This window comes from Tursiops truncatus, chromosome 1 (assembly GCF_011762595.2).
Source record: "Tursiops truncatus isolate mTurTru1 chromosome 1, mTurTru1.mat.Y, whole genome shotgun sequence".
Lineage (NCBI taxonomy): Eukaryota > Metazoa > Chordata > Mammalia > Artiodactyla > Delphinidae > Tursiops > Tursiops truncatus.
In genome coordinates this window covers 43,674,858-43,697,929 of record NC_047034.1, presented here as the reverse complement: position 1 = coordinate 43,697,929, position 23,072 = coordinate 43,674,858, and the positions used below count along the sequence as shown (strand labels likewise).

Sequence of the window (23,072 nt, the reverse complement as noted above, 5' to 3'; positions counted from 1 at the left end):
AGAGGAACCAGCAACTACCAGGACATATCCCCTTTCAGTTGGAGTAACAGTTCTGATGCACGTCACCTACTAGGCTGTAGCTTCCAGGCCATTCGGCGATCTGCCCAGACAAATATCCTCTGCAAAAGTCCACACCCCAGTGGTGGAGCGTCTTCCCCTAAAACTTGGAGCAACAGATCTACAGGACTCCTCCCATGAATTCCTACATCCTTACCCCTCATCCCTTTTTTGCTTCTGCAGATCTAGCAGTTATTAACCTCCTGTTTGCTCTTTCAACCTTCTCATACTTAAGAAAAGAGTTTCCTGGATTAATTCCTCTCTCTTTGAAATACCCAGTGTAGTTTCTGTTTACTTTCTTGGTCCCTGAGATACACAGGTCACAGGGCCAATCACTAATTGCTGAGTCCAGAGAATGACCACAGTTGGTCAATTCTGGAACATAAGCCCACTTCTGCAGCTGAGAGCTGGGTCTTTTACTAGGAAAGGGATACGTAAGGAAGATGACACTAGTGAACAGCTATGAGACAAAAACTATAGTCATCATAGTAAAAAACAATTCTCCCCCCCCCACCATGGGAAAGGAGGAAGGAGGATGGTAACTTGTAAGGAGGAAGTGAGATTAAGGGAGGAGGTTGGTTCTGAAATGGACATGCATGTTTAAGTGCTGATAAGAAGGACTAATATATGGGAAGAGGTAAAGAGACCAGAGAAAGAAAAGACAATGGTTGGTGTTGGGCTAACAAGGGGATGGGAATCCAGGTTGAGGCTAGGCCTTGAATAGGAGGAAGGGCACATTTGCTGAAATAGGAGTGAAGGAGTGTATAGTAGACCCAGGTGCAGGGACGTTTTCTAGGTATGATAGGATGAACTTGTTGGAGTTCACCTATGCTGGCCTCTGTTTTCTCTATTAAGGTGGAAGTAGGTCATCTTCAGGGAGAAAGGGGAAGAATGGGTCCAGGGCAGACGTTTGAAGAGAGAGAAGGTGTGAAAAAGCCCTCTTGGAAAGGAAGGAGAGGGTTGGTCAGGAAACTCAATGGAATCCCTAGGAATACTGAAGTCACATTTTAATTTAGTAATCATGAATTTGTAAGGATGCCAGCTTTGTCTCCTGTGAGTATGGAACAAGTGTCGAGAAAGCATGAGGAAAGTATGGAGTAAGTGTGGAGAAAATGTGGAGAAAGTGAATATTTAGTTGCTTCCAGGAATTTTACCATAAAAAAAGGAATGAAAAGAGGGACAAGAAAGCTTAATGTTTTGGCAAGAGAATTATTGAGGTGATGGACCATTTATTCCAGAAAAGCAGAGAACAAAAGACAAAAGGGAGCTGAAGAAGAGATACAGTAGAGTTGCTAAAGCACTGGAGAGCCCAAGGGGATCCAGGAGTGGTCCCATGGGAAGGGGGAGCAGATTAATCAAGCAAGTAATCTGGAAGAATAGAAGGATATGGTCACAGAGCAAGATGCTTGACTTAATAGCCTGATGACTTTATCTAGGTGATGATTATGGAAATGGACCACTAAGGAAGAGTGGAGGAAAATTTATTGAAGAAGAGAATGTCAAGGAACCATGATATATTTGTTTGTAATTGCTACAATAACTCCATGCTTTATAATTTCAATGTTTGTTTTCTCCACTGAGTTAAATTGGGAGCGCATTGAGAGCAGAGACTGCATATAAAATATATTTTTGTTCACCTAGAGCCTCACAAAACCTCTTTCCTGTGGAATATTTTGGTAGATACAGCACTATTTTAATGAAATAATAAAAATAGCAATTCAAAGAATTTTCTTTTTGACCGGTTTCATTGCCTTCAGGAAGATAAGATGCAATTATCCTGTTTTGCAGGTAGAGCAACAGAAGTTCTGAATAGGGTAAATTATCACCCCATATGAGCTAAAACTAACTTCAAATGAACAGAAACTTAGTTGACTTAAAAGAAGACACATGCTTCTGAATTTGTTGTAGCACAGAACATGGCTTTTTGCGTGGGTTTTCTTTCCATATATGGTTTTGTAAAATTGATAATGAAATGGCTATCACCAGACATAAGAGCAGGCTCAAAGGGGCATGGTAGTAAGTGGCAGTGACAGTCCAGCCACTGGGAACTTGAGGGAAATGGGAAGTGTAAATGACTTCCATGTTGTCATATTTACTGTTTCAAAACCACAGGAAAGGTGATGCTCCACTCCTTTGCACACCATTTTCCCCGTCACCCCTCCTCCTTACTCCTGTATAACATTTCAACTGGGCCAGCCGTCTTTGCATCACGCCCACCATCTCTGGTCCCCTCCCCCTATGGTCTTCTTAGACTTGACACAGTTTAGGATTAAGCTATCAACTGCTTAATGCTTAGATACCTTTGAAAGTTACCCATGTAAAGTCATATTTATTCAGATAGACATCCCATGTGATGCTCATTACAAATAATAGCAACTTCCATGACCCACCTGCTCCTACCTCTGACTGCATTCCTCCTGTTCAGAAATTCTTAATCAGTGAATTCATCATCACTCCTGAGGCAGATTTAAGTTATTTATAAAAGTGAAAGACCCAAGGTTTGCAAATGTTTACTTCTTGAAAAATAAATTTGAGAGGAAACAACTGAAATGTCTTTCAGTGGGTGAGTGGTTAAGGAAACGTTGGTACAGTGGAATCTATAGCAATGGAATAGTGTTCAGTAATAAAAAGGAAGGAACTATTTTTTATTTATTTATTTATTTTATTTATTTATTTTTGGCTGTGTTGGGTCTTTGCTGCTGCGCATGGCTGTGTTGGGTCTTTGCTGCAACTTTCTCTAGTTGCAGTGAGCGGGGGCTACTCTTTGTTGCACTGCACGGGCTTCTCATTGCGGTGGCTTCTCATTGTGGAGCATGGGCTCTAGGCACGTGGGCTTCAGTAGCTGAGGCACGCGGGCTCTAGAGCACAGGCTAAGTAGTTGTGGTGCACGGGCTTAGTTGCTCCACAGCATGTGGGATCTTCCTGGACCAGGAATCGAACTTGTGTCCCCTGAATTGGCAGGCGGATTCTCAACCACTGTGCCACCGGGGAAGCCCCGGGAAGCCCCCAAGGAAGGAACTATTAACACATGACACATGCAACAACTTGGATGGATCTCAAGGGACTCATGCTTAGTGAAAAAAGCCAGTCTCAAAGGTTACATAGTACATGGTTTCATTGACATAGAATTCTCAAAATGACAAAACTATGAAGGTGGAGAATAGATGAGTGGACTGGGACAGGAGTGGGAAGGTATGACTATAAAAGAAGAGCATGCGAAGTTACTGTATGCTGGTGGAACATTTCTGTATCTCTTTTTGCCACCATACATGGTTACAATTTTTTTTCTTGTGATGAGAACTTTTAAGCTCTACTCTCTTAGCAACTTTTAATATACAATATAGTATTATTAATTATAGTTACCATGCTGCACATTATATCCTCAGGACGTAGTTATTTTATAACTGGAAGTTTGTACCTTTTGACCACCTTAACCCATTTTACACACCCTCCACCCCCTGCCTCTGGAATCCATCAGTCTGTTCTTTTTATGTATGAGGTCAGTGGTTTTTATTAGATTTTACATATAAGTGAGCTCATATATGGTATTTGTCTTTCTCTAACTTATTTCATTTTGTATAATGCTTTCAAGGTCCATCCACATTGTTGCAAGTGACAGGATTTCCTTTTATTATGACTGAATAACAAATATATATGTATATATATATATATTTCTTTATCCATTCAGTAGTCTTGGCTACTGTAAATAATGTTTCCAAAAAATGTGCAGATATCTTTTTGAGTTACTGTTTTAATTTTTTTCAGATAAATACCCAGAAGTGGAATTTCTGGATCATATAGTAGTTCTATTTTTAGTTTTTTGTTTTCCATAGTGGCTATGGAAATTTATACATTATTGGTGGGAAATTTACATTCCCACCAACAATGTATAAGCTTTTACTTTTCTCTACATCCTTGCCAACACTTGTTATTTCTTGTCTTCTTGATATTAGCCATTCTAACTGGTGTGGGATGATATCTCATTGTGATTTTGATTTGCATTTCCCTGATGATTAGTGATGCTGAGAACCTTTTCATGTACCCGTATGTACACTGGCCATCTGTACGTCTTCCTTGAGAAAATCTCTATTCAGATCCTTTGTCAGTTTTTAATCAGATTGTGTTTATTTTTGAATTTTATTTTATTTATTTTTTATACAGCAGGTTCTTATTAGTTACCTATTTTATACATATTAGTGTATACATGTCAATCCCAATCTCCCAATTCATACCACCACCACCACCCCACTTCCCCCCCTTGGTGTCCATACGTTTGTTCTCTAAATCTGTCTATATTTCTGCCCTGCAAACCAATTCATCTGTACCCTTTTTCTAGGTTCCACATATATGCGTTAACATACAATGTTTGTTTTTCTCTTTGTGACTTACTTCACTCTGTATGACAGTCTCTAGATCCATCCATGTCATATTCCATTGCATATATGTACCACATCTTCTTTATCCATTCGTCTGCCTACAGACATTTAGATTGCTTTTACAATTTATATTCCCACCAACAGTGCAAGAGGGTTCCCTTTTCTCCACACCATCTCCAGCATTTGTTGTTTGTAGATTTTCTGTTGATGCCTATTCTAACCGGTGTGAGGTGATACCTCATTATATTTTGATTTGCATTTCTCTAATAATTAGTGATGGTGAGCAGTTTTTCATGTGCTTCTTGGCCATCTGTGTCTTCTTTGGAGAAAAGTCTATTTAGGTCTTCGGCCCACTTTTGGATTGGGTTGTTTGTTTTTTTAATATTGAGCTGCATAAGCTGTTTATATATTTTGGAGATTAATCCTTTGTCCGTTGATTTGTTTGCAAATATTTTTTCCCACTCTGAGGGTTGTCTTTTCATCTTGTTTGTAGTTTCCTTTGCTTTGCAAAAGCTTTTAAGTTTCATTAGGTACCATTTGCTTATTTTTGTTTTTATTTCCATTACTCTAGGAGGTGGATCAAAAAAGATCTTGCTGTGATTTATGTCAAAGAGTGTTCTTCCTATGTTTTCCTCTAAGAGTTTTATAGTGTCCGGTCTTACATTTAGGTCTCTAATCCATTTTGAGTTTATTTTTGTATATGGTGTTAGGGAGTGTTCTAATTTCATTCTTTTACATGTAGCTGTCCAGTTTTCCCAGCACCACTTATTTAAGAGACTGTCTTTTCTCCATTGTATATCCTTGCCTCCTTTGTCATAGATTAGTTGACCTGGGTGCATGGGTTTATCTCTGGGCTTTCTATCCTGTTCCATTGATCTATATTACTGTTTTTGTGCCAGTACCATATTGTCTTGATTACTGTAGCTTTGTAGTATAGTTTGAAGTCAGGGAGTCTGAGTCTTCCAGCTCCGTTTTTTTTCCCTCAAGACTGCTTTGGCTATTTGGGGTCTTTTGTGTCTCCATACAAATTTTAAGATTTTTTGTTTTAGTTCTGTAAAAAAAATGCCATTGGTAATTTGATAGGGATAGCATTGAATCTGTAGATTGCTTTGGGTAGTATAGTCATCTTCACAATATTGATTCTTCAAATCCAAGAACATGGTATATCTCTCTATCTGTTTGTGTCATCTTTAATTTCTTTCATCAGTGTCTTATAGTTTTCTGAGTACAGGTCTTTTACCTCCTTAGGTAGGTTTATTCCTAGCTATTTTATTCTTTTGGTTGCAATGGTGAATGGGATTGTTTCCTTAATTTCTGTTTCTGATCTTTTGTTGTTAGTGTATAGGAATGCAAGAGATTTCTGTGCATTAATTTCTGTGCATTAATCTTTACCAAATTCATTGATTAGCTCTAGCAGTTTTCTGGTGGCATCTTTAGGATTCTCTATGTATAGTATCATGTCATCTGCAAACAGTGACAGTTTTACTTCTTCTTTTCCAATTTGTATTCCTTTTATTTCTTTTTCTTCTCTGATTGCCATGGCTAGGACTTCCAAAACTATGTTGAATAAGAGTGGTGAGAGTGGACATCCTTGTCTTGTTCCTGATCTTAGAGGAAATACTTTCAGTTTTTCACCATTGAGAATGATGTTTGCTGTGGGTTTGTCATATATGGCCTTTATTATGTTGAGGTAGGTTCCCTTCTATGCCCACTTTCTGGAGAGTTGTTATCATAAATGAGTGATGAAATTTGTCAAAAGCTTTTTCTGCATCTACTGAGAGGATCATGTGGTTTTTCTTCTTCAATTTGTTAATATGGTGTATCACATTGATTGATTTAATCAGATTGTTCTTATGCTATCAAGTTGTATGAGTAGTTCTGTATGTAGATTTTGATGGTGGTTACATGAATTTGTGTATGGTATTAAAATTACATAGAAGTATATACACACAGACAAGCAAATGGGTGTATGTAAAAATTAGTGAAAACTGAATAAGGTATATAGTCTAATTAGCAGTTGTATTAGTCAGGATTCTCTAAAGAAACCTAACCAAAATTACAATTTGATATAAGGTATTTGTTCATGCAATTATAAAGGCTGAGAAGTCCCATGAGATGCCATCTGGAAGCTGAAGACCCAGGAAAGCCAGTGGTGTAGTTTACAGACCTGAGAAATAGGCTTTTACTCTGTGTGAGATAGAAAATCTTTGATGGGTACTTTTTACTGACCCCCTAAAATTTCACACCTGTTACCTGGAAGACCAGTGCCAAATGTTTTCTGGTATCATTTCCTTTCGTTCCATTATTTACCACATTTAACAAATTAAGAGACTAAGGCTTAGGGAGGTTACAAAAATTACCCAAGGTCATATAATCAGTAAATTGCAAATTTCTGCTGCAAATCTAGTTCTGCTAACCTCAAAGCTCACTCTCTGAACTACTCTGCTCCCCTTCTGGAACATAATCTGCTTTAGGAAGTGGAAGGAAATAAGGCTGTAGAGGTAGGCAGTCCTCAGATTGTCAAAGATTTTGTATGACATATATAGTAGATGTTTCTGTATTGTATCTGTCTGGTTTCCCCTCCGCTTCCTGCTCAGGCTACCCATTATTGTATTTGCTCCCAGGGCTGGGATGGGCACTTGATCTGTACCTGGCCTGTCAGAGTGACTCATTCATTCCTTCAGCTGCAGTGATTGAGCCAAGGATGAACATGTGATCCCAGCCAGGCCAACCAGAGGCTTTCATTTGGGAATTCTTAGTGAAATTAGAGAAGAGAATTTCTCTCTGAGTCTTGGTGATGTAAGTAAGTAATGAGGAAATACCATCAATCATCTTTCCTTCCACATGGGGAAACGAGTCCACAATGGGAAAAAAATAATTTGGGCATAGCACTCTTCATTGTCAGTCCACTCAGGAATGCTTTGCACCATAACCCAGAGCAGGGGTGAAAAGAGGGAATAAATGTTCTTTTTGCAGATTTACATCAGGAGTGTTACTATTAGCTCCCTCAACATAAAGTCAAATATTTGTAGGTGGGCAGAATCTCTCTATCAGCAATAAGTTTCCTAAAGAAAATCAATCTTGTTGATGCTAGGCTGGACCTCCATCTGGACTAAAGACCTCCATCCACTGTTCTTTCCCTCTTCCTGAACTCGCCCCATAAACTCAGCAAACGTTAGGATCTTTCTCTTTACAAAGTCATCAGAAACTGGAGAGAAGAGATGCCTGAGGCTGTAATTTGTAAGAATTGAAATAGTAGACTGACCCCAACGTGTAGACAGTGCTTGTCACACCGCTGTTCAAAGCTCCAAGAGAATTTTCACTACATTTAGGCTAAATCCAGTCATCACCATGGCCTGCAAGTCCCTAGATGACTGAGCACATGGCTTCTTTTCTGGTCTTGTCTTCTACTGGTTTCCTTCTTGCTCATCTGCTCCAGCCACCTGGGCTCCATGCTGTTCCTCAAATACTCCAAGCACTCCTACTTCACAAGGCTTGCAGGCTCTTTTTCCTCTTTCTGAAACACCTTTCTCTTGATACCCACATGGCTCTTTTAATTCTTTCAAGTCTCTTTTCAGATGTCAATAAATCACTGAAGCTTTTATTGCCCTCCCTAAATAAAGCAACCTACCTGAACTTATGTGCTGTTTTCTTTATAGTACTTATCACTACCTATTTATTTGTTAATTGTCTGTCTCTCTCCACTGTAATGTAAGCTCCGTGAAAGCAAGAACTCTATTGCTTTGGCCATAGCAGATTCCCTGTACCAACTGCTGAGTGCTCAAAAACTATTCTTTGGGGAATTCCCTAGTGGTTCAGTGTTCAGGGCTCCACGCTTCCACTGCAGGGGGCACGGGTTCAGTCACTGGTCGGGGAGCTAAGATCCTGCATGATGCAAGGCCCAAAAGTAAAATTTTAAAAAACCCCAAAAAATAGCTGTTCTTTGAACGAATGAATGTAATTGTGACCTTCAATGTGGCATTGTGTTAATAATTGAATTGTAATTATTGCTGAATTCTTCAAAGTTCCTTGAGTTTATTAAATTTTATGTTAACATCACTAAACATTTTCCTTTCCTAAAATTGTTCATGCACGCACACACACAAGTGTAAGAACTGCTGAGTTGGTAGAGAGGTAAATGTAGTTAAGATCACTTTGGTGATTAAGTGAAGGAAAGAATTAAGGGAGGTAAAACTGTAAACAGACTATTGTAACTCAGGCTTTGAATGATGAAAGATTGAATTAGGCAAGTGGAAATGGATAAAGGTGCATATTTTTAAAATTTATGTAGTAATATCAGCAGAACTTGGGAAATGTCTGTCAGGAGTGAGTTAAAGGAAGAGTCAAGGATGACTGTATATTTCTGGGTTGGGGTGAATGGTTGACGATAATGCTACCAACTGAGAGAGAATACAAGAGGGGGTGGTGTGGAGGCAGGGATAATCATAAAGGTAGTTTTGGCAAGACTGACTTGAGGTAAAGAAGACATGCAAGGAAATATGGCCAGCAGACATATGAGGCTGAAGGTCAAAGGCATGGTCTGCAGATTTAGATTTTAGTGTCATGTCCAACAGTTCCAACCTGTCAACATGCCCCAAAATGAAATCATCACCATTCCTTCAAAATTGCCTCTGTTCATCCTTCTACGTTACCTCTAGGGTGACATATTCAGGTTTCACCATCTCATGAATAGAAAGATGTGCGAAGTAACATTTTTAAATTAAGTATAGGTTTTACTGAAATTATAAATGTACAAAGTTTGAATATCAAATAAGAAGTCTCATAGTGAGAAAAGCTGTCTTCCTTTCTGAACCATTACTATTCCACAGAAACAGCCCCTTTCAAAAGCTCTTGGATTTTTCTTTTAGGATTAATCTTCTTATTTCTAGATATTATCCTTATACTATTTCTTGGTTTATCAGTTTTATATATTTTCTATTAATCTCCTATAATGCAAATGAGTTTTTTACTCTCTTACTCTCTGTTCACCTCCTCTTCCATCATCCTAATGTCAAGTTTTGGTCATATCCACAGTGCTTACATTATTGGGACTGTACAAAAAGCCTCCAAACCGAGCAGTGTACTGAAACCTTGATTACCTTTCCTTATTTGGCCCAAATTTAGCTTTTCTTTCCTTCAGATTTACTTAGCTTTTTCATTTGCTTAGGTTTTCCTTTTTTTTCTTAACATCTATGCTTCATTTTTGCAAATATTCCATCATGTCTGTTAAATTGTTATCAATATTATTTTCCAAAATCTTAAACATGTCAGATAATCTCTCAATTCCATATTTTTTCTAGATACCCAGACTTCAACCCCTTTGTCCTCTTATTTCAATTTAACCAGTTGCTTCTAGGCCTGCTGAGTGTCTCATCCTGGTTCTTCAAGCTTATCCAACCATGTAGAACTGAATTTTAATCATTTTATTATATTGGATACCTTGTTTAACAAGACCCATTATTTTCCCCTTTCTTGTTTTACATTCTTATTTTACTGTAGCATCTTCTAATAGCTTCCTGTGAACAAATACTCAAGAGGTCCATTTTTTTTTCATGTTCGTTCTGTTTTTAGTCCTTGAGTGGCTGAAAAAAGTCTTATTTTAGCCTCACATTTGATTGCATATGTGGTTACCTATAGAATTTCATCTTGAAACTAATCTTCCCTCAGAATTTAAAGGTATGTTTCCACTGGTTCCTGGTGTCTAGTGCTGCTCCTGAGAAGTCCAATGCTACCTAACTTCCTTTCTTTTAACTGTAACTTACTTTTCATCCTTTATCTGACTTGATTTTAGTGTCATGTTTTTGGAAAAACACACTAAATGTTCTGAAATTTCATAACATTATGGTTCAGGTCTGTTTTCATTTTCTAGGCCTGTACTCACTAACCTCTTTCCACTATAGCACCTTTTATTATAATTTAAACAAAATTCCCCTATACATTTGTTGTTTTATCTTTCTAAACCTCCTGTGTATTAGAAGTTGGCCCTCCTGTATTTCTCTAATCCCTTTATCTTTTCTTTCCCATTTCCCTCACATATCTTTTATTCTACTTTCCAGATTGTCTTGAGTTTCTTTTTTTTTAATTTTTAAAAATTTATTTTATTTAATATATTTTTATTTTTGGTTGCATTGGGTCTTTGTTGCTGCGCTTGGGCTTTTCTCTAGTTGCAGTGAGCGGGGGCTACTCTTCGTTGCGGTGCGCGGGCTTCTCAATGCCGTGGCTTCTCTTGTTGCGGAGTGTAGGCTCTAGGCACACGGGCTTCAGTAGCTGTGGCTCATGGTCTCAGTACTTGTGGCTCGTGGGCTCTAGAGTGCAAGCTCAGTAGTTGTGGTGCACGGGCTTATTTGCTCTGCAGCATGTGGGATCTTCCTGTACCAGGGCTCGAACCCATGTCCCCTGCCTTGGCAGGCGGATTCTTAACCACTGCGCCACCGGGGAAGCCCTGTCTTGAGTTTCTACACATACTGAATTCTTTACTTTTAGCATCATATGTTTAGTTATGTTTAGCTTCTTCTTTATTTGATAATTGGCTCATTTTCATAGCATTGTCTTTTGCTTTAAGAATGTCACAGTTTCTCCTCTGAACATATTAATTAAGGTAGGGGTTGTGCTAAGTGAGGGACGAGTTGAGTAGTAGCTTGGCTACAGAGGGTGGGTGCGTGTTAGCAAATCTACCTAATCTGTGCCTCTTGCCTTCCCTGCTGCCTCTCAGTTATCAGCCCCTCAAGGAGTTTTCACTTGTACTCTACTTTTATAAATGTGAATTCCTCACGTACTGAAGACCTAATTGTGAAGCACAAAACTATACAATTAGTAGAATAATATGTAGGCCTTAGAGTGAAGAAGTTTTCAACAAGGTTTAAAATCACAAATAACAAGGAATTCATAGTTTTGACTTCATAAAACAAAATTTCTGTTCAAGTTAAGATAATATTGTGATGTTCTTATATACCAAAATATTAGGAATAGTTGTCTCTGGATGGTGAGAATGTATCCTAGGGAAGAAAGAAAACTCCAAAGAAGATAGATTGACTGAAATAAAATAGAGGAATAAGGAATTAGGTCCACAAGAGGTATGAGTTAAGGTGGGAGATAGCAGTTGGTACAGAAGTGAATGGAAATAAGTTAAATGTTATGAGCTAGTACAGTGCTAAATGGTGATAAAGTTTGCCTTGGAAATGGGTGGGTGGTGGCTGAAATGGAGTAGTGCTGAAAATTACGGGCCATTGAATAGATTAGCTACACAATCCCTGTAATCTTTTAAAAGGTGGGCAGAGTTGTGGGGAAGTGCAAGAGTCTGAGCCATTATCAAAACCCTCAATGTCTGATTAAGGATTGTCCAAGGATATTACAGACTAGGGAACTGGTAGACCACACCTCTAGAATTTGCTACTTTATTCAAAGAAAGATTCCATCATACTCTCACCTGAATCTAAAACTGGTTATTCATAAATGGCAACTCTTAGGATCAACCTAGGAGGAGTCATATTTTTAACAAAGGATCATTATGTTGTGCTTAATCCAGCTATATCTCTCTTCTGTTTAGCTTCATCTGTGTAGCAGACATTTTATATAGTGTTAAAATCTCCACTCTCTTATTAAACTGACTGTTCTTTAATATTTCAACCTCTTAATTTGTGTGCATACCTAATTGTATCAGTGAATTCAGGGTAAAGGAAGATGAAAAGGTGGGGAGAGACTCTGACACATGACAAGCAACCTTTTAAGTCTAAGAAATGTTACACGTCCCCTACTGATGTACAGAGTCTTTCCATTGTTTATATACCAACTGATTGTCTTGTCTACCTTAGGTCTGCCTAACTCACTTCCTGGTTTGCTAAAGGTTACTCGGATGCCAAGAAAACACTGGCAAGATTAGTCAGGTTCATTTGGAGGAAGTTACTTAACTCTTGGAAGTTCCCTGGTGGTCCAGTGATTAGGAATCAGCACTTTCAGTGCCGTGGCCTGGGTCCCTGGTTGGGGGGCTAAGATCCTGCAAGCTGTGCAGCGCGGCCAAAAAAACCCCCCCAAAAAACAAAAATAAACCCCTCATTTTACTTATGTTCCTTTATAAACATTTCCACTCCTACCCTTTACCTAAACCATCCATACCCGCCTCCCTCAGCCCACATCCCCCGAAAAACCCCACCAAAGTAATAATGAAACAGATTTGTCTTCTAGTTCTCCATGGGAGGTGCAATGTTTGTGATTATTGTCCATAATTGGTATAGATTTTAGAACTGTTTTTTTCCTCTTATGACATGCAGTAAAAGTAATCCTGCTAGTATACACCTCCCTTCATTCAATCCTGAAGTCTGTTTCTTCTTCCGTCCCCATAGTCCTTTAATATTCACTCAGTATTAACTAGGATTCTCCCTAATGGGGTCTGGGAACACGTACAGTTTAAGTAGTAGCAGTTGCTTTAAACTAAGGAAACATCCTGGGGAGACCATCTGATACATGAATTCTTTCAATTCCACTGACTTCTAGTCCCCATCACGAAAATGCAGACTGGTTTTTATATGTAATACACACACACACGTACACATATTTTTTTAAAAAATTTTTTTTAGCTTCTGTAACTTATAAATTTAATAGTCTGCTGGTATTCCTTCCATATTGTAACTGTATTTTTCTGTGATAAAATGTGAGCTTGAGTTGCTTAATAGTTCACAGATTCAGGAACATTTACTGATATTAACGTGGTGCTATGAGAATATAATCCCCCAGTGGAACAGAGTTCTGTTTTATTATAAAACTGTGTCAACGGTGCTGCAGGCACATTTTTTTAAATTTAAATTTGTAATTGAATTGAGGAGCACAGTCATCAAGAATTTTAACAATTAACTAGCTCTGAATCATAGATAGGGTGCAGGCACATTTTTGTTTGTTGGGTCACCTCTTTCTAAACTACAAACAGAGCACACCCTTTTGGTTAACATATTCTCTTCAGTAACTTAGAAGCATCAACTAGGTCACAAGTTTCTTTCACATTTTGCCATATTTTATGAGATTTCTAGGCCCTTGTCTTCTTCCTGAAATAATTTCTGCAGGTAGTGAATATCAAACAATAAGTATGAATTTCATAACAGTATTTTATAGATTATTAGATGTACATTTTATATTTGCATTTAATATACCAGAAATTAGTATTTTATGGTTGATAGCATCTTAAAATTAACTGGCATTGTAGGAGATGTAGATAAATCTACTAGTTCTGTCTCTCTGGAGAACCCTGACTAATACAAGGGTACAAATTTGACTCACAAAACCCTGGATTACTTTATTGTTGTTACGTTACTTGCTGCTTTATAAGCGTAAAGCATTGGTAAATTTTGGCATGCATCCTAGGCATATTTATTTCTTAAAGATTTGTATGTTACAGAAAGTCCATATCTCATTACAATTCAGAATCCCATTCTGGTTTGACTCCTTGTGAAACCATGCACCTCAGGTTAGGACTTGAACCCATGTGCCGGGACTCAAACCCGGCCAAAACCCACAGTCTTCTAACTGAGATCACACACCTGGTTTCAGAACTTAATGAAGCTCAGGTTCTTGATATCTCATCACAGAAAGAATTCAGTGAGAGACAAAGTGATAGGTAAGAAGTGAATTTATTTAGAGAGAAACACACTCCCCAGACGGAGCATGGGTCATCTTAGGAGGTGAGAAAGGCACCAGGGTATGGGGTTGTTGGTTTTTACAGGGGTGGGTAATTTCATAGGCTAAAGAGTGGGAGGAGTATTCAAGCTATTTTGGGAAGGGGCGGGGATTTCTAGGAATTGGGTCATTGCCCAGTTTTTGATCCTTATGGTTGGCCTTGGAACTGTCATGGTGTCTGTGGGTGTGTCATTTAGCTTGCTGATGTGTTTTAGTGAGTGTGTACTGAGGCTCAAGGTTTAGTGGAAGTCGACTTGTCTGCCATCTTGGACCCATTTGGTTCTAATCAGTTTATGTCATGTCCTTGGGCTATGTCATTCTTTCAAAGGTTGTGCCCTGCCCCCTTCCCTCCTGTTTCACTTTCCCATTTAATTGAGAAAGACATCAACCTGCTCCTAATCTAGAAATATTTATTCTTGGAGATCTGTCTATTTACCTGCGCTGTACAACTTTAGTTCTGGATCAAATTGCTTTAAAAGAAATATATATATATATTTTTTTTTTCTTTATTTTTTTTTTTGCGGTACGCGGGCCTCTCACTGTTGTGGCCTCTCCCGTTGCGGAGCACAAGCTCTGGACGCGCAGGCTCAGCGGCCATGGCTCACGGGCCCAGCCGCTTCGCGGCATGTGGGATCCTCCCGGACCCGGGCACGAACCCGTGTCCCCTGCATCGGCTGGCGGACTCTCAACCACTGCGCCACCAGGGAAGCCCACAGAAATATATCTTAATATTATGTGGATGATTTTCACTCAGAACTTTTCTAGGCAACAGTCATCTTTGGAGAATCTCTTTGTCTTTTGTCAATTATTTTAGAGGCCATCACAAATTAGGTTGTTCAAAACCACTTAATAGTAAATCAACTATACTTCAATAAAAATAAATAAATAATTTTAAATTAAAAAAAAACACCCCATCCCAAAACACTTAATAAAAAACACCCTGAAAAAATCCTGTCAAAGAGTAGAGTTAGCTCAATTTTTTTAAAAATTTTCTTTTGTCTTTCTTTTCTTGGTTTCTTCTTTAGGCTTGCATTATTTGGTTTTCATTTGTTAATTATTTTGGAAAAAATTGCATTATTCCTAATATAGTCAATATCAAATTATCTTTGGGAATATGTTGAGTTTAAATCAATGACTATAAAAATTCCATATAAGGTATGTGTAGATCTGTATTACACAATGTATATTAAAACTTCTATATTAGGACAAAACAAAGTCAAACAACTTTTTTAACAAAAATTAAATTATATGAATATTTATGAATAAAACTGTTAACACTTGATTCCTCCAACAAACTTAAAATTGCCTAAAGCTATGTGTCCTTTTTTCACTTTTTCTTTAATCATTTTTATGCATGGTTATAACTCTTAAGTCAGGAACATTTGACATGACTTTTATATTTATTCTTATGAATATGATTTTATAATTAGTGATTTTATAATTTTGTGTGTGAAATTGTATTCTTTTTCTCATTTTCATTGAGAAACTAGACATTATAAAATTAACAATATCTCACCCAAATAGGTAACAACAAACAAAATATTTTATTTTAGTGAATGTCTAAAGCATATGGATATCCTGTAGACTTACTGATTTATTGAGGAAGTTGGACAGTTTTTGTCTTTGGATTGGAAGTTTTTAATAAAATTTCTATACCTAAAATTTAAAAAACAATAAAGAGAGATGAAAACATATTAATTGTTGAAGCCATTTTATAACACAAAGTTGTTGGCATGGTTCAAGACTGTGTTTTTAAAAAAAATTTTTGTTTTTAGATGTATTATCTCATAATACAAAAAATAGTCATCCATAGTTGTTTCTTATAATGGTCCCCAAATTGGACTAATTAGAGATTTATAACATTATGGAAATAGAAACAATACCAGAACCTTAGTGATTATCCAGTTGTGTTAGTCTGCTTGGGCTGTCATAACAAAATTTCACAGACTAGGTGGTTTAAACAACATAAATTTATTTCTTACAGTTCTGAAGGTCGAGAAATCCAACATCAAGGTGCTGGCAAATTCGGTTTCTGATGAAAGTTCTCTTCTTGGCTTATAGAAGTCTCCCTTTCACTTAGTAATATGCTATTAAGTTTCCTCTATGTATTTTCATGGCTTGATAGCTCATTTCTTTTTAGTGCTGAATAATATTCCATTGTCTGGATGTACCATGTAGTGTCTCTTCTTACAAGGACAGTAATGTAATCAGATCAGGGCCCTGATTTTTTTATTTTAAAGTATAGTTGATTTACAGTGTTGTGTTAATTTCTACTGTACAGCAAAGTGATTCAGTTATACATATATACATTCTTTTTTTAAAATAGTCTTTTTTTTTTTTTTGGCTGGGTTGGGTCTTCATTGCTGCACACAGGCTTTCTCTAGTTACAGCGAGTGGGGGCTACTCTCTACTCTTCGGTGTGGTGTGCGGGCTTCTCATTGTGGTGGCTTCTCTTGTTGCGGAGCACTGGCTCTAGGTGTGCAGGCTTCAGTAGCTGTGGTGCGTGGGCTCAGTAGTTGTGGTACGTGGGCTCAGTAGTTGTGGTGCACAGGCTTACTTGCTCCATGGCATGCGGGATATTCCCAGACCAGGGCTTGAAACCATGTCTCCTGCATTGGAAGGTGGATTCTTAACCACTGCACCACCATGGAAGTCCCTTTTCTTTTAATATTCTTTTCCATTAAGATTTATCACAGGGTATTGTATATAGTTCCCTGTGTTATACAGTAGGACCTTATTGTTATCCAGGGCCCTGACTTTATAATCTCATTTAACCTTAATTACTTCCTGAGACGTAAATACGACCACACTTGGGGTTAGAACTTCAATATATGAATTTTGGAGGGACACAAACATTTAACCCAGAACACTAACACCCTCATTTTATAAAGTGAAAACAGATCAGAGAGAATGATAGAAATTCAAAATGAAAAGAGACCTAAAGATTGTTAAGATTAACCCTTCCTCTGATGTTTTCTATCAAAACATTTTAAATAACTTGATAAAGTAAATTCTTGGTAAAACTGGATCTCTTAGTTACTTGATTCTCAGTTGAAAGTTCTTTTTGTAAAACTTTATTTATTTTATTTATTTATTTTTGGCTGCGTTGGGTCTTCGTTGCTGCACATGGGCTTTCTCTAGTTGCGGTTAGTGGGGGCTAATCTTCGTTGCGGTGTGTGGGCTTCTCATTGCAGTGGCTTCTCTTGTTGCAGAGCACGGGCTCTAGGCACACTGGCTTCAGTAGTTGTGGCACGTGGGCTCAGTAGTTATGGCTCGTGGGCTCTAGAGTGCAGGCTCAGTAGTTGTGGCTCACGGGCTTAGTTGCTCCGCAGCATGTGGGATCTTCCCCGACCAGTGCTCGTACTCATGTCCCCTGCGTTGACAGGCGGATGCTCAACCACTACGCCACCAGGGAAGCTCGAAAGTTCTTTCTATGACATTTCTGCCCTCTTTTCTTGCATAATTCTCTTGAGTCTTTTCCAAGTTGTTACTAATTCCCTTTTACTGAAGGAGGATCCACTGCCCTAGGTTTTTAACTTGGATCATGTTCAAGGGCTTGAGAACTATCTGACGTTTTATGATAATTTTTGTGTTATTCTTTGTTTTAGGTGTTTAGCTTTTATCAGATCCTCAAAATAATCTATGATAACAAAAGTGTCCATCCACTAAACAGTAATTTTCTGTATCCTATCAGAGCGACTTAGTCTTCTCACTCGTAAGTCTCTTTCGACACTAGATGAGGCATATCCACTCAATCAAAAACCAGTAAGGAGTATTTTGGATGCTCCTAGTACTGAGCTTCATGCTAAGAATGAAACAATGAATATCACAATTCTGTAATAAAGACTTAGTGAAAGAGAAAATGATAAGGAGGAGTTGTAGAGAAGTAAATTTATTGAACATACAAGTTTCTCTGACTCCAAAACCTATTATTGTTTCATTTCACCATGCCATGATTATCCCCAATTTGATTTGCTCCCTCCTTCTGGATCTTATTAAAGCTGTAGGATATCGGGCATGAAGTATCCGACCAGTTTTTTTTTTTCTCATTGTGAGCTAACATTGTGTTGGGTAAAGGAAGAAGTTTAGTGATGTCCCAATTATTTTGCAAGTTGAGGCTTTCATTTTCAATTTTAATTCCAAGAAGAAAATTACACATTCTTCTTTAAAATCTCCCTCCAATCCAATATACACACAGTATAGACTAGAGTGGATCCCAGCAAAGATAGAGCAGAGCGTGAGCGCATAGGTAAGAAAGATAATGAATCAACTCTATAGCTAGTATTTGCACAGAAAATTCAGAGAAAGGGAAAATCTCTGAAAAAATGCAGTGATGACTTTATGGATTTAAAGACTGTATTTAAAGCAAAGGCATAAGACAAGACCTAAGAGAAATAAGTAATAAGGGCCTTGAAGCAAAAAGCACACACCTGCCAGTCTATGTGGGATGCCAGAAGCAGGTCTGAAAAGGACCATGACATTAACATGCAGTAGAAAGAGAGCTCAAAATGCACTATACGGTTTGTCGTATTTATCTATGTTGAGTGATTTACGTATACTTCCCATTGCAGGAGGTGGGTCCCATCACTCCCAATCTATTCTTCTTTTATTCACGTTAGCTACTATATTTGTCTCCTACTGCTGCTGTAACAGATTACCTAAACTTAGTGGTTTTAACAATACAAATTTATTATCTTATAGCTCTGTAGTTCACAAGTCCTAAGTGGGCCATGTTGGGCTAAAATCGAGGTGTGCATTCTTTCTGGAAACTCTAGGGGAGAGCAAGTTTTCTAGCCTTTTCCACCTCTTAGAGGCTGCCCACATTCCTGCATGCCTGGCCACTTCCATCTCCAAAGCTACTAATAGCTGGTCTGGTCTTTCTCACGTTGCATCACTCTGACACTGACCCTTCTGCCATCCTCTTTCACATTTAAGAACTCATGATTACATTGGGTAATCCAGGATAAACTCTTTATTTAAAGGTCAGATGATTAGCAATCTTAATTCCCTCTGCAACCTTTATTCTACTTTGTTATATAATATATGACAAATGCTGGGGATTAGGACCTGGACAACTTTGGGTAGGAGGACATGATTCTGTCTAATACAGCTAGGAAGTTAAAAAAAAAAAAAACGCCTTAATTAATGTTTTGTGTCACAGCATGACAGGTAGACCTTTCCTGAGCTGTAAAGTTTCTTATTCTCTGTCTCTTATACCCGTTAAACCAACTGAGAAACAAAGAACTATATTAAGTTACCACAGGATGCATTAATATTAAGTTAATTCAGTAGTCATATATGAGAAGAGGAATTATGTAGCCCTCTCTAAAACTTCTTTTTTTTTTTTTTTTTTTTTTTTTTGCGGTACGCGGACCTCTCACTGTTGTGGCCTCTCCCCTTGCGGAGCACAGGCTCCGGACGCGCAGGCTCAGCGGCCATGGCTCACGGGCCCAGCCGCTCCGCGGCATGTGGGATCTTCCCGGACCGGGGCACGAACCCGTGTCCCCTGCATCGGCAGGTGGACTCTCAACCACTGCACCACCAGGGAAGCCCTCTAAAACTTCTTATAGTATAACTGAAGCAAATGAAACTCAGAGAGATTCCTAGTTCTTGATGTCACAGAAAACCAATGTTAGAACATCTGGTTACCTCCACCGTCTCTGATTTATTTTCTCAGTGCAATATTATGATCAACACATTTATTATATGATTGGAGAAATGAAAAACTTGAAAAGTCATTTGCCTTGAGTTATAGTTTGAAATAGAAAAATAAAAATTGTTGGGAATTCCCTGGCCATCCGGTGGTTAGGACTCTGCACTTTCACTGCCAAGGGCGAGGTTCAATCCCTGGTCAGGGAATTAAGATCCTGCAAGTCGCCCAGCACAGCCAAAAAAAAAAAAGAAAAATTGCTTTCTTAAATTGTACGTCAATCCTGAGCTAGGAATATAGTAGTCATTACTGTTCCCATTTTACCTTTGAAAGATGAGGCATATGGGGCTCTTATTAAACACACTGCTAGAAGGGGCAGAAGCCAGATTTGCCCAACTCCAAAGCCCATGCCATGGCTGCAAGCATCTAGCCAGTCCACCACCAGGCAACTATCATCAGGAATGTGAAAAGTCCTGTTCTTGACTTGTAGGATCTAAATTAAGAAATTTAGCTTAGAAATTCACAGTTGGGACTTCCCTGGTGGTCCAGTGGCTAAGACTCCACACTCCCAATGCAGGGGGCCTGCACTCTAGATCCCTGGTCAGGGAACTAGATCCCACATGCTGCAACTAAGAAGTTCACATGCCACAACTAAAGATCCCACATACCTCAATGAAGATCCTGTGTGCCGCAACTAAAACCCAACACAGCCAAATAAATAAATATTAAAAAAAAGAAATTCACAATTGTTTTATAATTCCCAAGGACATAACATCATTTCAAGTGATGCTGTAGATTTCTAAATGATGTTATGTTCTAAGGACATAACATCATTTCAAGTAATGCTGTAAAGTAGAAGTCATACTCTAAATGAGCCTATTTATGTGAATTCACTTTATTAAGAATATTTATAATATATGTCATCTTTTAAATGAATAAAGAGAATTAATATGAGAAAAGGGAGAGCTGCAGCAATCTATTTGGTGTTAAACTCTCCAAAGTTGGAGCTTTAATACAATTATATTGTTTCTAACATTCAAAGGCTTTCATTCTCTCTCTCTCTTTGAAGGAGGCATCTTCCAACTGAAACAGCATTTCAGATAACTCAATATTTAAAACATTTCTCAACAGCAATGTCAAGTCTAAATAAAATATACTATGATAACGTTATAGAAAACATACATTTTAAATAGTAGGTTTCAGGGCATGGGTGAAAGGAACATTCTTTTCCTTTGCATCATTTCCAACTATTTTTTGTTTGAGGATAAGATTTTTTACCCATTGGCCATTCTTCATTGCTTCTTTCAGATTACGATGTACATGTTTTCCATTCCTTCAAGAGCATGTAAAATATACTCCACCCTGTGTTTTGTGAATGTTGCCATCTTGAACAGGTATTGAATAATAGCCAGGGAAAGTCACACCGTGATGTTTCCACATCACCTATTAGGAACAATCAGGAACATGAAAGGGCAAGTGGATGCTATCTGGACAGAGTCCACTTGAATGAAGACACAGAAGACCCACCCAAATCTCAAGCTTCTTCCATTTGGTTTCAATGATGAGTCATTTAGGAAGGAAATTGTTTGGGAAGTAAACTGAAGATAACTTCCTGTGTTCTTTATTTTATCAAATAATCTGTTTTCTGAAGTTCTTTCATGGGTTCCTCTCACAGGTAATTTGGCTGTTTATTTTTCTGACCAACTTTACATAGAGTGCTGAAATACATTCTACTTAATTTAAGGCATTTAAATTAATTATTATAGTGAGAGTACTGTTATCTGATCACTTTTGAATGCCGATTGCATTTAGTGAGGGTCCTTGGAAGTAATGCCTTTTGTCTGGTTTAAAAAACAGAATAATTTTCCAAACTGTTTACTATTCATCTTAAACTACTTCCTTCTACTTCAAACCCAGACAGTGGCTAAGCTCTGCAAAAGCTTGAGTCCTTAATAATACATTGGAATCGGAGGTCAAGTTGGGGGATAATTGTGATTTTTAAATTTTTTTTTAAATATCAACCTTGGAAAAAAAGCAGCACTGAATTTCCTAAGTCTGTGATATTAAGTTGTTAAAATATAGTTATTAAATAAGTTACAACACGTGCCAAAGCTATCTGTATCTATATCTATGGGACGAAGGAAAGTTAGGAAACATCAGGGGATCCAGTTTGAAAATGATAAGTAGCAGCTTCTTGATTACTAAAGTGATCATTCAAAAATGTGAAATATGTAATTGCCACATATCACTTAGATTTTAATTTTGGGATGTGTATTTATTTACTTTTCTATTTTCTCCATCTTTCTAGTTACCAGGCTATCAGCAAGTACCCTAATTAAAAAGAAATTGCCTTTTGGGAATTCCCCGGAGGTCCAGTGGGTAGGACTCCTGCACTCACTGCTGAGGGCCTGGGTTCGATTCCTGGTTGGTGAACTAAAATCCCACAAGATGTGTGGTGAAGCCAAAAAAAAAAAAAAGTTAAAAAAAAGTTAAAAAAAAATTGCCTTTCATTGAGGTCCTGAGATGCTTTCTAGTAAATAAAGTACATTAGCTTTAGCACATGAACTTTATAACAATTATTTTCATTTTGCATTGATTTGCTTTGATTTTTCATTATTCTTCATCACTGTGATTATTAAATAAGTTATTTTCACATAGTGATATGTATTTAAATCTATATACAGTAATTAGTTATGATATGCCAGGAACATTGCCATTTATGAGGAATAAGATGGCGCATTCCTAAGCTTTACTTCAGCTCTAACGTGGTAAACTCTCTATCCAAACAGAGTTCTCTTTCACATAGAAAAATAGTCTCCATAAGCTGGAAATCAACAAATCCAATCACAATCACACAATCACAGTGTGCTGTACATCCAAGAACATGAAGATTAATCCACATGAGGGACTTCCCTGGTGGCTGAGTGGTTAAGAAGCCACCTGCCAATGCAGGGGACATGGGTTCGATCCCTGCTCCAGAAAGATCCCACATGCGGAGCAACTAAACCCGTGCACCACAACTACTGAGCCTGCGCTCTAGAGCCCGTGAGCAACAACTACTGAGCTCACATGCTGCAACTACTGAAGCCCGCGAGCCTAGAGCCCGTGCTCCGCAACTAGAGAAGCCACTGCAACAAGAAGTCCGTGCATCACAATGAATAGTAGCCCCCGCTTGCCACAACTAGAGAAAGCCCTTGCACAGAAACAAAGACCCAACACAGCAAAAATAAATAAATAAACTCCTACCCCCAACGTCTAATAAAAAAAAAAGAGAGAGAGAGAGAGAAAGATATCAGTATTCTCCTGATAAGAAGAAAACTGAAAGA

The 23,072-nt window shown here is 38.1% G+C and overlaps 1 long non-coding RNA gene across 1 annotated transcript in view; it reads left to right on the top strand.

The window, feature by feature from the left end:
* Positions 1-23,072, top strand: part of LOC141278404 (uncharacterized) — a 222,857-nt gene that overhangs the window by 166,368 nt on the left and 33,417 nt on the right. The gene's annotated exons all lie outside the window — the stretch shown is intronic.